Consider the following 15,448-nt stretch of genomic DNA (forward strand, 5'->3'; position numbering starts at 1 on the left):
CACTACAATTGCATACGCAGCTCCCTGTCCTGCAGCAGGTATGACCTGCTGAAAGGGTAAAATGGACACTGATGTACTTTGATGGTACCAATGTTTATGTAGGTATGCGTAGTTGCAAGCAGGTGAGAAGGCAGCAGTGGGCGTCTTTATGCTCAGGTGATCTTTGCTAACATTTGCATATTTTTGCAACTGCATTGCTTATGGAAACAAAGTTGCAATCGCATTAGCGTCCGTTAAACATCCAATGTAAGGATTATGTAGACAATTCTAAAAATAAAAAAAATAATCAATAAAAAGTATGAAATAATTTCTGGATGCATCAGATATAGATTTAATTTTTTTCTAAAGTAATCTCCATTACAATACAACAGCACAAAACACAGCTATCAAGCCACAATCTGCATGTTACCCTAACCACATAGTGTATATATTTCAAGACATTAGAAAAATTATTTTTTAATGATATAGACAGTGGTCTTAAAATAGTGGAGGGCACTAACGTATCTTATGCAGTGTGTGTCACGCCTCTGAGTCAAGGGCCCACATTACACACCCTGCACTCATTCAATATACTTACAGTACTTTGCAGACACAATTCTGGGAAAATGTGTGCAGTCAAGAAATCAGGGGGAAAAAAGTCACTGGTGCCATTTTCCCAGAGACAGAGACATGTGCAGTAGGTTCTAGCACCATGCCAAAGTGTTCACTGTGTATATGCAAATATGTGGGGGAGGCAGGGCTAGATTATGGCTGGTAGGGGCTCCAGGGCAACTAAGTTATGGGGGCCCATTCCAAGCCACATGGCGCTGGGCCTGTTCCTACACTGTCTTAATTATGCATGCCCCTGTAACGGCATTCAGATGCACAGACACGCCTGCGTTCGCCTGACCACCTCTCGTCACCACTCACAAATGGCACTACCTATCAATCAACATCAGAGGGGTATCTGTGCGCATTGCATGTGCCATGCAAACCCTTACTTGGCCGCAGTGACTGGTTCTCGCACGTGCACTGCATCTTATAAACTTGGGCAGAATGAAAAAATCTGCCAAGTGCATGTGTTCTATCCCTTGCATTCCATGCTTAAAAAGGCCCAGAGTCCCATATCAGATCACTTTTGGGGGTCCGAGAACCAAGTCCTGACTCGAGTCTGCTCTAAATTCAGAACTTGGATTTAAAAAATGGATCTCAGGTTTTGGATTGTATGTAAACAGGTCCTGATTACCTGATTTTAGCTGGGTTTTTTTCAATTTTAAAGAAATCTAAAAACCAAAACAGTAAATAACCAAAAGACTTTAGTTAACAGGTCATATTTATTCTTTAATAAAAAATCAGATATGGATTTAAGATGACCATTTTGATTTCAAATTCAATTTAAAATTTGCAATTTCCATTATTTGTTCCAGAAACACATCATGTATTTAAATATGGGTTGGACATTGGATCCCGGTGGTTGGGATCTGAGGAATAGCATGGAACCATGACACCCAGAGAAAGTGCATGTCATAGTGTCCTCTTTGTACTGCATTGTGACAGTGGGGTATGATCAGCCTGAGGGGATATATTAAAGGGAAGAGAAAACCGCAAACAGTGTCAGTATCGTGCTGGTGCTTTGTGGTTTTATTGGGGTATGGAATGCTTCGGTGATGCACTATGTGACAGTAAGGGGTAGCTCCTTTGGCACTGCTTTATCTATGTATAGCACCTGGGATCTGATTTTTATCTCCTTTCAATCATTGTTTTTAGTCAATAGAGGAGATTGTATTATATATTCTGATCATTTTATTTAAATTGACAAAATAATTGTGCAATAGTATAATTCCACAGGGTGCACAGCTTATTACTGCAATTACTGCCCCAAGCAGCTGTCACTGGAGTGGTAACACCTATGGGAAGCTCCCTTCTCAGCTATGCTCCTACTTCGCAAATATACATTGTACTTATATTAATGTGAGTACTACTAACCATGTTCTGTCTACCACCATTATTATTATTATTTCAGGTCTCCTAATATTTTTAAAAGACCTTGCAAATAACACTTTGTGGTCATGTCTGGGATCACCTCATTACTTTAAATACTCACTTCTAAGTCCATTGAAGCACAATGAATGAATTAGGAGAGAAAGAGGGAGGGGATCAATGAGGGGAGAGGTGACAGAAGCCAATAAGAAAGGAGAGGGGAGGGGCAAAGAGCTGATCAGAGGGGGGGTGACAGAAACCAATAAGAAAGGAGAGGAGAGGGTGGTGAAACAAGCCAATAAGGAAGGAGAGGGGAGGGGCAAAGAGCCGATCACAGGGTAAAGAGGGAATGGGATCAAATAAGTGAATTTAATCAATCTGACAGTAAAGAGGAGGTGACAGAAAATGGTCACAGAGGGTAGGTAATCTGGGCATCTTGAGGGATCATGAAATGCAGAAATGGATCTCAGATCTGTTACTTATGTAGGATATAGAGCAAACAAAATGAGATAAAACTAACAGGCAGCCATCATATTGTGCAGCACCCCATGAATTCCAGTACCCTGGATGGGGCCCGGAGCTCATGCTCCACCGGAACAACCCTCATGACACCCCTGGTCAGGATGCCACTGGTCAGAATACCAACAGCGGCATCCCGACAGTCAGCATCCTGACACCATTTGGTAAGTACCCTAATTCTAAGTCTTACCCCTACCCCTAACTCTCCCTACCCAGTACCTGTACCTAACCTCCCCCTAGTGCCTAAACCTACTGTAACTTCACCTTCCTTGCATCCTGAACCTAACCCTCTCACCATAGTTCCTATACCTAGCCCTGACCCATAACCCCTGATACTTACCTGCAGAATGCCAGTGGTCGGGATTCTGGGACTGGGATCCCAACACTGTCAGGATTCTTGTGATGATATTTTCACTGTCAGCATCCCACATGCCAGGATGTTTTAAAGACAAAATAAATTGTTTAAGTATATGTATAATTAATTAATTAATTATAAAAATTGCAATGAATCATTCTTATTTGCCAAAAGCAAGTTATTTAATCCTTTAAGAATATATTAGGCATGTCTCTAAATATAATAATGAAATTATTATTTCAAGTTCAAATGTAATAAATTAGAACATTTTTTAAATAAAATCCTTATTACATTGGAAGATAAACTATATTTTAGATTTCTGTACGTTTTTTTAGTATAACTATAATTCATCAGGTTTGGTGTTTTATAAAGAGTTTGGTTGAGCCCTTCATTAAAGTACACAAACTTGAAAACAATTTTGGAATGTCAAAAACAGACATTTGGGGGGAATGTATTGCATTTATTGTGCCGCTGTAACACTTCCTGCTTCGCCTCTTTACTGATCGTTCACAAATTGTCAAGCTTATCTGAGCTGATATCTTATAGCTAGCAATGAAGATAATGACAGGGGTGCAAAGCATGCCAATCATTTACCGCCCAGCCCCCCAATAATACATGGGGAAGCTATATCAGTGCATATAACGTGCACTGATACCAATTTGGCGGTTCATACATCTCCCCCCTTGTGCGTATTTTTTTGTGTGATACAAACTCAGATCTTCTCGCAGATTTAAAGGTCCGAGTTTGTCTCAAAACTCTTCAAAAGTAATAGCCTGCAAAATTGTGAGTTCAGGGCTTTTACATTATGCGAGTCCAGGTGAGCTTTCTCATATGAGAACTTGAACTTTTTAATGTGACTAGCAGTGAAAGGTCTGAGTTATACAGAAGCCTTTACAGATCAGTAAAATAAAAAAGTAAACAGTAAAAAAAATTCCCCTGTCCCCTGTATTTCCACAATCACGACTGGCTCAGCAAAGCCCAGTTCTGTTTTTTAAAATACAGGGGTCCCTACGCATATTTGTCCCTGTATTTTAAGAACCGGTACAGGCATTACAGAGCCTACACACATAAACATGCATGGATCTCACAGATCTGTGCATGTTTCTGTGTAACTCGTTTCTAATCAGGCTGCACTCGCTATCCGGAAGCAGGTCTGTTTTTATGAGTTTTCACACAGTAATAGTGTGTGAGCAAAACACTTGCACTCTATTACATTGCTTGAGTTCTATGCTCACAATGGCAAAACATCTGGATGCGTTTTCTGCCACTGAGAGTTGTGGAGGTGTGAGAAACGGAATCGGTATGACTTACCGCCAGATGCATGTCCGGCGGCTGGAATCCCGACACCAGCATCCCGGCAGCAGTGGAAATCCCGATTGTCCTGAGGTAAGTTTCAGATAACCTATTCTACCCTAACCCTCCCTTAGGGGTGCCTAACCCTAACCTCCACCCCCAGTACCTAACCTTAATCCCCCAATTAAGTGCCTAAACCTACCCCCCTTCCCTGCTACCTAAACCTAAGTCTCCAGGGGGGGTGCCTAACCCTAACCTCCCCCCAGGTGTGGGAACCCTAAACCTCAACCCCCCACGGCTATCCGCACCCATGCCTGGCATCCCTTTGATCAGGATGCCGGGTGTTGGGCTCCCGGCATATGTCTAATGACAGGCGTCGGCATATCAATGCCTGTCTTTAGACCCTTGCCGGGATATGACAGTTGGGAAGCCGGCTGACGGGATTGGGTCTGCTGGCTTCCCGACTGCATACCATGAGAAATATGCGAGTTTGCATGTTCTCATACCCTAGTATGTAGGGTGAGTTCTGAAAATGCCAGCGGCATCATTCAGGATGGTCCTAGGTCCTGAATAGGATCAATTGAAGCACTAGGTGATTCTTCCTAATGTACAGTTGTTTTGATGTGTGCAGTGTTTTGTTAGTAGGTTACAATTCATGTTTTTCTAAATTAAAAAAATGAAAATTATTAGAGCCAAAGTTTAACTGATCCAAATGAGGTTTATGAATTTATTTCCAAACAATTAAGGCAGACTTAAAAAATGTAATATACTTTTTACTAGAGATGTGCGCCGGACCATTTTTGCTGGATTTGGCTCTGATTCATAGTCTAGCTTTGGATTTGGATTTGCCAAACTGCCATAACTGGTTTTGGATTTTTTACAAAAATTAACAAAAAGACCCCTAACATAAAATGGACTTTTTTTGTTCCTAGAGTATTAGTAACCTCAATAACATTAATTTCCAGTAATTTATAGTCAATTTAGACCACCTCACAGCTCACAATATTGTTTTCACAATTATTGGCCAAAGGCTGCAATGAGCTGGCTGGTTATTAAACAAAAAAGCAGTGGCACAGATATCGCATTTAAAGCACATCTATGAAACAAAATAGGTGTCACTTACCTCCATGGCTCCCTGTGTGGCAAGAGTAGCTGCATTGCGCATCGTAGGCGCGTGTGCCCGAAAGGGGGCATTGCTTCTTGAAAAGGGGCATGGACTCATCTCATGAAGCCATGCCCCCTTATGTGTGCCAATCTTGGGGGCATTACCACCTCCCATTCTTGGCACACAGTGGGCTTCCCCAGTACTCCTGCAGCTGCTGGGGCAGCCCACATTTCTCCCTGCCTCTCTCCATGTCACGGTGACACCATCCCACAAGGAGACACCAATATAGCAGAGCAGCTTTGCTTTTTTGGTGTCACCCCCTCGGATGGTGTCACCCAGTGTGGCCCGCACCACCTGCAACCCACTAGTGATGCCAGTGCATTGCCCCGCAGCAGTGGCAGAAATGAAAGGTAGTGCATGATGGAATTGTCCTTGGGTCCTCCCACTCACCAGATATTAAAAAGGACATGCACACTTTAGCAAACCAAGATCTTCGGTGACAGGGACTGCCACTTTTGTGGCTGAAGTGCTTGGTTTGTTTGGGCTCCGAAAAAACAAGCTACCAATTGGCATAAGGCAACAGCTCTACAGTGGCAAGATGTCACCATCATTGCCATCCTCACCCTCAAGGTGTGTACATCATCCTCACACAATATTAATTAATCCCCGCTGGAATCCACCATTACAGAAGTCTCTATACTGTGACATAATTGCTGGGAAAGGTTTTCCTTTTGGAATTTCCAGTTAATTTTAATGAACATGATATTTTCCAAATTTTGAGGAAGTAGCCTCCTACTCCGTTTGCTCACAAGGTTCCTGGCTGTGATGAAAACTCTCTCCAAGTACACACTGGAAGGTGGGTAGCTTAAGTAGTGCAAAGCCAGTTTGTACATAGGCCTCCAAATTGCATTTTTTTCCTTCCAGTACTCAATATGACTCTGTAACATGTTTATTTATATAGTGTCATGAAAATAATCCTCCATAATTTTTTGGATGGTGATCGTATCAAATGGAGTTAGATGGAGTAGAAGTGTCATTAATGTTGGGAAAAAATATTAGATCCGACCAAGTGTCAAAATTTTGGGTTGATTTATCTGCATCACCACTGAGTCTTTTGGGAAAGCTGATTTTGTTGTCTTGCTGCTGCTGAGGAAAATTAATGAGGAGATGTTTTAGTGTCATGTGTCACTTGAGCAGCCAACTTGCTCACCATGAGGTTTTTGCATCTTTTAAGATCTGGGTCAGTTGGAAAGAAAGACACAGCATATGACTTAAAACTAGGATCAAGCATGGTTGCTAAAATGTAGTTATTAGATTTTGAGATATTGGCCACCCATGGATCTTGGTGAAACAATTAAAGTACTTGATTTACAAGTCTGGCATACTTTGCAGATTCACTTTGCTTAATCTCCTCCTTCATTTTCTTCAGCTGATTTTCCAAAAGCCTTCTTAGGGGAATCACCTTACTCAAGCTAGCAGTGTCAGCACTCACTTCATATGTGACTACTTCAAATTGTTTGAGCACCTTGCACAAGACAGAAAGTACTCTCCACTGTGCAGGGATAAGGTACATTCCCCCTCCTCTCCCAATTTCATGGCTTGCTGTATAGCTACTGTATGAATGGTTTTTGCTGTTTCCCCATCCACTGAAGCATATAAAGGGTGGAGTTTCACCTTGTTACCACCTCTTGCTTCAGTTGATGGCAGGGCATAATAAACTTTTCTAGCAGGTGCTGCAATTGCCTGTATGCTGTTGATGAATGCTGAAAATGTCCCAATTTTTGGGGACCTCAGACAGCATCTCCTGTATGCCCCTGTCATCTTTTAAAAAAGCCTGCACCACTAAGGTGATCCTGTGAGCAAAACAGGGGATGTGTTGAAATTCACCCAGCTGTAATGCTTTCACAATATTTGTGGTGTTATCAGAAATCACAAATCCTGAGTCCAAGTGGGGTAAGCCATGATTCCATTACATTTCTTAGTTTTTCTAAGAGGTTGTCAGAGGTAACCTGCCTCTGAATGAGCTGGCATTGTTTGTTAGATATTGATTTTGCTGCTAAAGGTGATTCACCCACCCAGTGAGCTGTCACAGTCATGTAATCTTTAGTTTGCCCACTACCACTTGTCCACATATCTGTGATTAAGTGGACATTTGTTACAATGGCATTTTTTTAATGTCCTGTTACAGCCGATAAATTGCTTTTCAGGTAAAATTAGATGTAATTTGGTACCAGGTACACAGGACCTCAATTAACAGTAAAACCAACTGCATTAATTGTGGATATTGGATGTAGATCTAATACTAGTATATCCATTATGACGTCAGTGATCAGCTGTGTGACTGGGTGAGAGCTGTCATTCTTGCTTCCCCTTGCAAAGGATTGTTTTACAGTCAATAGTTTTGTTAAACTACTACTAGTTGTCTTCTTGGTCCACTTCTGAGATGAAGATCTACCCCCAGCACAGCAGCAGCCCTAGCTTTGAAGGATTCTTCTGAGGAGTCCCAGAAAGGCGTGAAGTCACCTAAAGTAGCAATAACAAATTGGATGCCAGACTACCTCTGACCATTACTGAAGATATTGAGGATAAAGATTTGGCAGCAGAGATTGCAAGTGCTGGGAGCTAGTAGAGAGAAGGGATCTAGCTGATGCTGGAATGCTTGTTATAATTTTTTTAGCACCAGTTTCTCATGCTATCAAATACTTGGCAGGAGTTCACTGCAGATGATGTAATAGCGTGGAGGTTCCTAGATGCTTAATGTACCTACCTCTACTAACTGTGGTTCCACAAAGGCTATAGATGGCTTGACAAATGTTGTCAGGATTTAGGAAAAAATAATTCCACACATAAGAGGTGGATTGGTGGTCCTATGCCCAGGCATTGCAATGACCTTCTTCCTATCATGGCCAAGAGCTGCTTCCACTGGTGCCTGATTTACACAAACAATGATCCTCATCCTCAACATTCATATTAGTGCCAGTATCAGCTACACAATTATTCCCCTTATCCTCTTGCAATTCCACATTGGCATGCTCAATTTCTATGTCATCAGCAATTCTTATGCCCACAAATACAGAGGGAGCAGAAACTATGGAAGGTGGCTTCTCTGAAAGGTGATGCTCACGCATAGCACTTTTGGACACACTTAGACTCTCAGGGATTTGTGATATATTGGTGTTTCTGAACACACAGTTTGATCTACTGCCTTAGTTGTGTTCATTTTTTTACACATCTTCTAAATTCTGAGTGAAAAGGTCTTTCATTGTCATAATGACTGGTTGCAGCAGCTGCAGTGCTAACATTTGCTTGCTGCTTATGCTATTCTCTTGGTTGGTTGTTGTGATCCATATTTATGAAAACACTCAAGATGTACAAAATGTACTTACTAGTATTATTTATTTACTAATCACCTTTCACTATGCAGTCACAATACTTGTGTTATGGACACAGTGCGGTATGGCCAGCAGAGTCACAGTACTTGTACACACAGTGAATTATGGCCCAAGGAGTCACAGTGCTTGTATAAACAGTGGGCTACAACCCAAGGAGTCACAGTGCTTGTATAAACAGTGGGCTACAACCCAAGGAGTCACAGTGTTTGAAAACACAGTGGGCTATGGCCCAAGGAATCACAGTGTTTGTATATACAGTAGAGTATGGCCCAAGGAGTCATAGTGCTTGTATACACAGTGGGGTACACCCAATAGATTCACAGTACTTGTATACACAAGGGGTATGACCAAAATAGTTACTGCATGAATACACAGTTGGCTACAGCCTAAGGAGTCACAGTGCTTGTACACACAGTGGGATATGGTCCAAGGAGTCTCAGTGCTTGTCTACACATTGGAGTATGGCCCAATGAGTCAGTGCTTGTGTACACAGTGGGCTACGGCCCAAGGGGTCATAGTGCTTACATATACAGTGGAATATGGCCAACAGAGTCACAGTACTTCTATACACAGGGGAAGCAACCAAAAGAGCTACTGCATGTATACACAGTGCGCCACAGCCCAAGCAGTCACAGTGCTTGTATACACAGTGGAGTTTAGCCCACATAGTCACAGTTCTTGTATATACTGTATAGTGGTGTATGGCCACAGAGTCACAGAGCTTCTATACACAGTAAACTATGTCCAAAATAGTCACAGTACTTGTATACACAGTGGGGTATGGCTCAAGGTGTTACAGTGCTTGTATACACATTGGAGTATGGCCCAAGGAGTCACAGCACATGGCCAACAGATTCACAGTACTTATATGCACAATGGGTTATTGCCAACAAAGCTGTGATACTTGTATACACAGTGGGATATGGCCCAAAGAGTCACAGTGCTTGCATATAATAGTGGGGTATGGCCCAAGGAGTCACAATGCTTGTGTACACAGTGGGCTATGGCCCAAGGAGACAAAGTGCATGTATATACAGTGGGGTATGGCCAACAGAGTCACAGTATTTGTATACACAGTGGGGTATGGACCAAAGAGTTACAGAACTTGTATACACAGTGGGATATGTCCCACAGATTCAAAGTGCTTGAATACACAGTGGGGTATGGCCCAAAGAGTCACAGTAATTGTATACACAGTGGGTTTTGGCCAACAGAGTTACAGTAATTGTATGCACAGTGGGCTATGGCCCAATGAGTCATGGTGCTTGTATTCACAGTGGGGTACTGCACCAAAAAAACAAGTTTTATTTTTTATTTTTTAAACTTTCAACTTTCTTCAAAGATTTTTACTTTTTTTACATTTTGTTTACTTTTTTAAATTTTTTTTAAAATATATATAAATATATATATATATTTACATTGGTGCAGATGGGCATGTGTACAGCACAGCATACATCAGCTTGCCTTGTGCACACAGCCACTTGTGAGTCTGGTCAAGGCAACTTTAATCAGCAGACTACAGCACAGCATACATCAGCGTGCAATTTGCCCCAAACACACAGTCACTTTTATAGCACAGCCACTTGTGAGTCTGGACACAGCCACATTAATCAGCAGAGTATAGCACAGGAAACATCAGTCTGCAGTGTGCCCCCTATACACAGTCACTTTAACAGCACAGCCAGCCAGCCCCTTGTGACTCTGGACACAGCACAACCAGCTAATACAGAAGAGTATAGTGTAGCATACAGCAGTCACTTAATAGCACAGCCAGCCACATGTTGTGAGTCTACATACAGAAGCTGCACAACCAATACAGCAGAGCAGTGCACAGCATTCTGCAATGTGCAAGTAAAATGGTGCCAAGTCCCGGTCGTTGTGCCTTATATAGAACTTACTCTCGCAAGAATCCATCCAACATGGGATTCTCTCAATCTCCACATACCTGGACAATTTAGTGTCCTTTTAACCATTTATTAATCTCACACCATGACAAGTCTGTGTCTCTAAACACCATATTTGTCAACATTTGTAGAGGTAAAATTTGCCATAATGAAGGAACAAAACAAAAACAACACCATTTACTTTTATCTCATCCCAATAATCTTTATCTTATTTTATAGCTTTCTAGTTTAACTTAAGTTTTACACATATGTTTCAGTTTTTGAGACTGTCAATAATTCTTTAAATGAGTCCCCCTCATAAATTCTCAGTCTCGCTGGCTACATCAGGTAAAAATGTTATTCTAATTTAAACAATTTTAAAGCAGGGGAGCAAATGCCTTTCTTCTTCTATCAAGTTCTGCAGAGTAATCTCAAAATTAAGTTTGATTAATTTCATATTATTTCTCTGTTCTTCCTTGATGAATTCCTAATAATTTCTTTATGTAGAAAATGTAAACATTTAAATAAGACCATTCTCAGATTTTTCTCATATTGTTCTCTTTGTGGGCCGATTCGATGTGCTCTCTCTATCAATATATCTCTGCATTGGTCTTGTATTTTAAGCAACTCTGGAAGAGTCTCTCTCAGAAATTGATATAAAGCTGGGCCTTTTATTGCTTCTGGCAATCCAAATATTTTCAGGTTGTTACTTTTTGACCTATTTTTGATATAATCTATTTTAGTCCACATTTGCTTTTCTGATTTTCATAGTTCTCCCTCAAACTTTTTTTTATTCTCTATATCTTGTATGTTGTCCCCAGTTCTATGCTCCACTAATACAATTGTTTGATTAATTTGGTCCATTTTTTCCTTTATCTCATTAAGTGCCTTTTGTTCTCTCATTCTGCTCCTTCCCTGTTCCTTCAACAGTGGACTCACTGTCTCTTTTATTGCTTGTACAATATCTGCATATTATAGTACAGACATGTTCCTGCCACCATATTTGTATAGGCATAAAAGTTCCTTTATCTGCTTTTACTTTCTGTTATTTATTCAGCATTAGGTTAATCAAATATCTTTCCATACACTTTTGTGTATAGACTATTATAATATCCCCTTCTCTTGTTACTTGCTTTATATTCTGAGAATTTCCTGTTGCTTATATTTAGTGATCTTTTCCCCTTTTTTATTTTTTCCTTCCCTTTTTAATCCCCCCCTTTTTCTATTTATTACTATTCTCTATCAGCTATAATTTCATTTATATTGATTTTTCTCTCTTCCACCAATCAGACAATCACTAATAATTTTCTTACAGTAGTTTTTCTTCTTTCTTTACATGTCCTATTAAAGATTTGTATTGATTTTCAAGCTTTGACCCACATCATTGCTTTAAACACTCCCCCACCAACGGGCTCCTTGTCAGTCCATCTCTGGGTCCTTTTTTGACCTTTTCAGCTTCTCATTTTTTCTTCCTTCTCCACCTCCAGTTATCCACCAGGCCCCCTCCTTACTCCATGTCAGCTTGCGGTCCAAACTGAACTCCTCCCTGACACTATAACGGCAGCCTCTTGGTCCAGTCCTCAGATACACAGCTGCCAGACCACCATCCACTAGATCTCCATCACTTGCTGCTTTGTCTCCCCAGGAGCCATCTTCTTCTGGACCTCAGCCTTGCAGATGCCAGACCTCCGTCTCTCTGGCTATAGCCACGCCTCCACGCACTCCAGTGTAGTGATGCCACTACCAATGCAATGTCTCTTACAGGCACTTTCAAGGCAGGATAGAAAGTTAAGAACTCTTTTTGGTGAGCACTCTGAAAAAACGTATCTATATAATACTTTAAATACATAATATATATATATATATATATATATACATATTTGATACGAATCTTGGGCTAGTCATTTATTTGATATAACAAAATGATAAATAAATGGTAAAAAATTCTACACATAATATGTATTCATATTAGAATATGATATAAAATATTAATATGCTCAATAAACAGATATTCTACATAAAAGTGTTTATTAATTTATATGGATATAATTTCTAAATATAATTTTTTCATTATCTAGAACTATTTAATTAATTAAAATAAAATTTGTGTAAACATAATTAACTAGGGCAATCTATTTGAGAATTATCATGTTATGACTAATGCAGACCAATTATACTGTCATATTATGAATTATTTTCATATACTTTACAATTAGAATGAATAGGATTGCATATGCTGAAATAATACAAGGATTATGTCATGAGAGGAAACGTATAATGATTGGCTAATTTGGGTATAAAATCTAGTCATCTACTGACAATCTGGTTACAGCCTTGATAAAGCTCAAGCGAAATGCGCTTTGGTGTTTCACTACGGTATGTTCCACATGTTTTAAAGAAAAGTGATGTAATAAGCTCTATATCAAAAGGGTTTACTCTGGAGATGCATGTTACAATCCTGATGTAAATTCGGCACTTGCCATGATAAGATAGGAGTATAAGACTATTAACATGATAATCTGAGTGACTATACCGGTGATTTTGTGGTTAATATATAATGGGAATGGGAAGCCTCATTATTTCAAACTGTGCTGACCGAGCCTGATTACTATGTGACTATTAAAATAATTGTGTTGATATCCACAACTTATTTTATTTTTCCAAACTGTCCAAACTGAGTCTGATTATATTATGACTATTAAAATAGCCATGACACACCCTATTTAACCCCACGCCATACAGATCCATGATAAATAATAACAATAGAAACCAGATGGTATGAGTGAATTATAATTAACAGCCCAGATCTACTAACTAATAGGAATCGGGGTTAATGACAGTTTAGTACTGCATATTACTGAACTGACATTTATATATATATATATATATATATATATATATATATGTTACTGCACAAAATGGCAAGGCGGCTGAGACCATGACTTAAGTTCAATTTAATTGCAGTCTGGCATTGAGGCTCACTGAGCCGACAGTCATATATTTTAATGCACAGAACGGCAAGTCGGCTAAGATTGTGATTTATGAAGGGATCGCTGCATATACCAAAGTAAGGAAGTGGAGAAAGTGGACATCAGACAACACCACTATGTACCTCATTTAGCCATTATATATTGATTAACTGCACCTACCAGCTTACCCATGTTCCATCTATAACAGTGACAAGGGTTATAAGCAACCTGACCCTATGAGTCACTGACTTTCTAATCTTGTTCTGTTATACAGTACAAGACGGCATAGACCTTGATTAAACCATTATTTATGGTGGGATCCTTATATGCATTTGAGTAAGATTGCAAAGAGGGGGAATGTTGTATGAACTAATACTGCTGTGTTGAAATAAACATAATGTTTGTATCTATTAGATTACACTCATAAACTTAAACCGTTTTATGTTGTTTATTATTTATAATATGGAAATGATTATTAACTCATTAATTTTTACAGTTTAATTCACACATAAGATGATTATAAACATTTGTGGGAATAAGGTATTATATCAGGCTTGATCTTTAAATTAATATATGAACATCAGAATAATAAATAATAAGATTCATTATTATCCACTCCAGAATAAATACAATACTAAAAACCTCAGTTGGTGGCATATATGACTCATATTCTTTTGTAACATCTGTTGCAATTTACACTGATACTTTCAATCTGCAAGAAACTTATTAATTAATTTATACAAGTATTTAAGACTGAGATTATCATAGTTCTTGTAAATGATTGAATATATTACCACTGCAACAGATTCATCATATCCAGAGATACCATTAGAATATTTATATACCCTCAAGCTAATATATACTCACCACTAGAAAATTAACACATAATCAATAGTGGAACATAGTGAATTAACATCAATTTTATTGAGACACATTTATTTACATATTTATTTTTCAAATATATTATATTCACTTTGCACTTTCATCACATAAATATGACATTTTATTATTTTGTTTAGAATTTTTTGTCTTAGTGAGTTATATGTGTCCTTTTAATAAATATTAATAAAAGTTATATTTTATATTCAATCAGTCCTAGTGCACTGTCAGATAGACTTGCTTTCTCTCTTTTTGTTTCTACTTTGCAGAAATAAAACACATAGTAACAGGAACAGTGATGTCACAGTAGATTACAATAAATGGCTTTAGTAACAGCTTTTGACCTGTATTAGATCATGTTAGGACACTCTATTAAGGATACAATGGCCTGTATTAAAGTGAGGATCATTGGCGTTTATCAGGTGACAACTGGTGGATATAAACAAGTATTACACTCTTTGGCATCTCAATACACTATGCTTTGACTGAATACATTATGATTAAGTATGATACAATGTGCCTTGTTGCATTCATATGAGATGCAACTAGCTAGTCTTGCTATATGTTGTATGGATATGTTGTATGGATGCTAGTCAGGTGAGGACCATCTGTATTAGAAATACATTCTTCACAGTTTACCTAGAAGAAATATCTGGCCATTTTGGTAACTGTGGCTCAATATGTAGAGTTAATTTACTTTCCTATTACAGACAAAAAAACAAGTGGGGCACATGGAAAATACAAAAATAAATACAAATTTGTAACTCTAGTCAATATTTGTAAAAAAAAAAAAGATGTAATTCTTTTTAATCATTTAAGCCAGGATAAAAATTAGTTCTGAGATGATCAAAAGAGAAATGCAATTAATAGCTCCCCAACTTTATTCATTTTGAATGTATTATTTTTTAATTACTCTTAGTAATAGTTTATTATTTGTCATTTTAGTCATGTGTGCATTATCCTCATTATTTTAAATACAAGAAGTAATTATTATAATTGTGATTTCCATGTCAAAAGCAATTGGATAGTAACTGTTTTCCTTTGTCTACATTTGATAGCACCTTCATTATCAGTGATAGCACTCCCAAAAACTT

Source organism: Taudactylus pleione, unplaced genomic scaffold, assembly GCF_031769625.1.
Source record: "Taudactylus pleione unplaced genomic scaffold, aTauple2 ptg000108l, whole genome shotgun sequence".
NCBI classification, from domain to species: domain Eukaryota; kingdom Metazoa; phylum Chordata; class Amphibia; order Anura; family Myobatrachidae; genus Taudactylus; species Taudactylus pleione.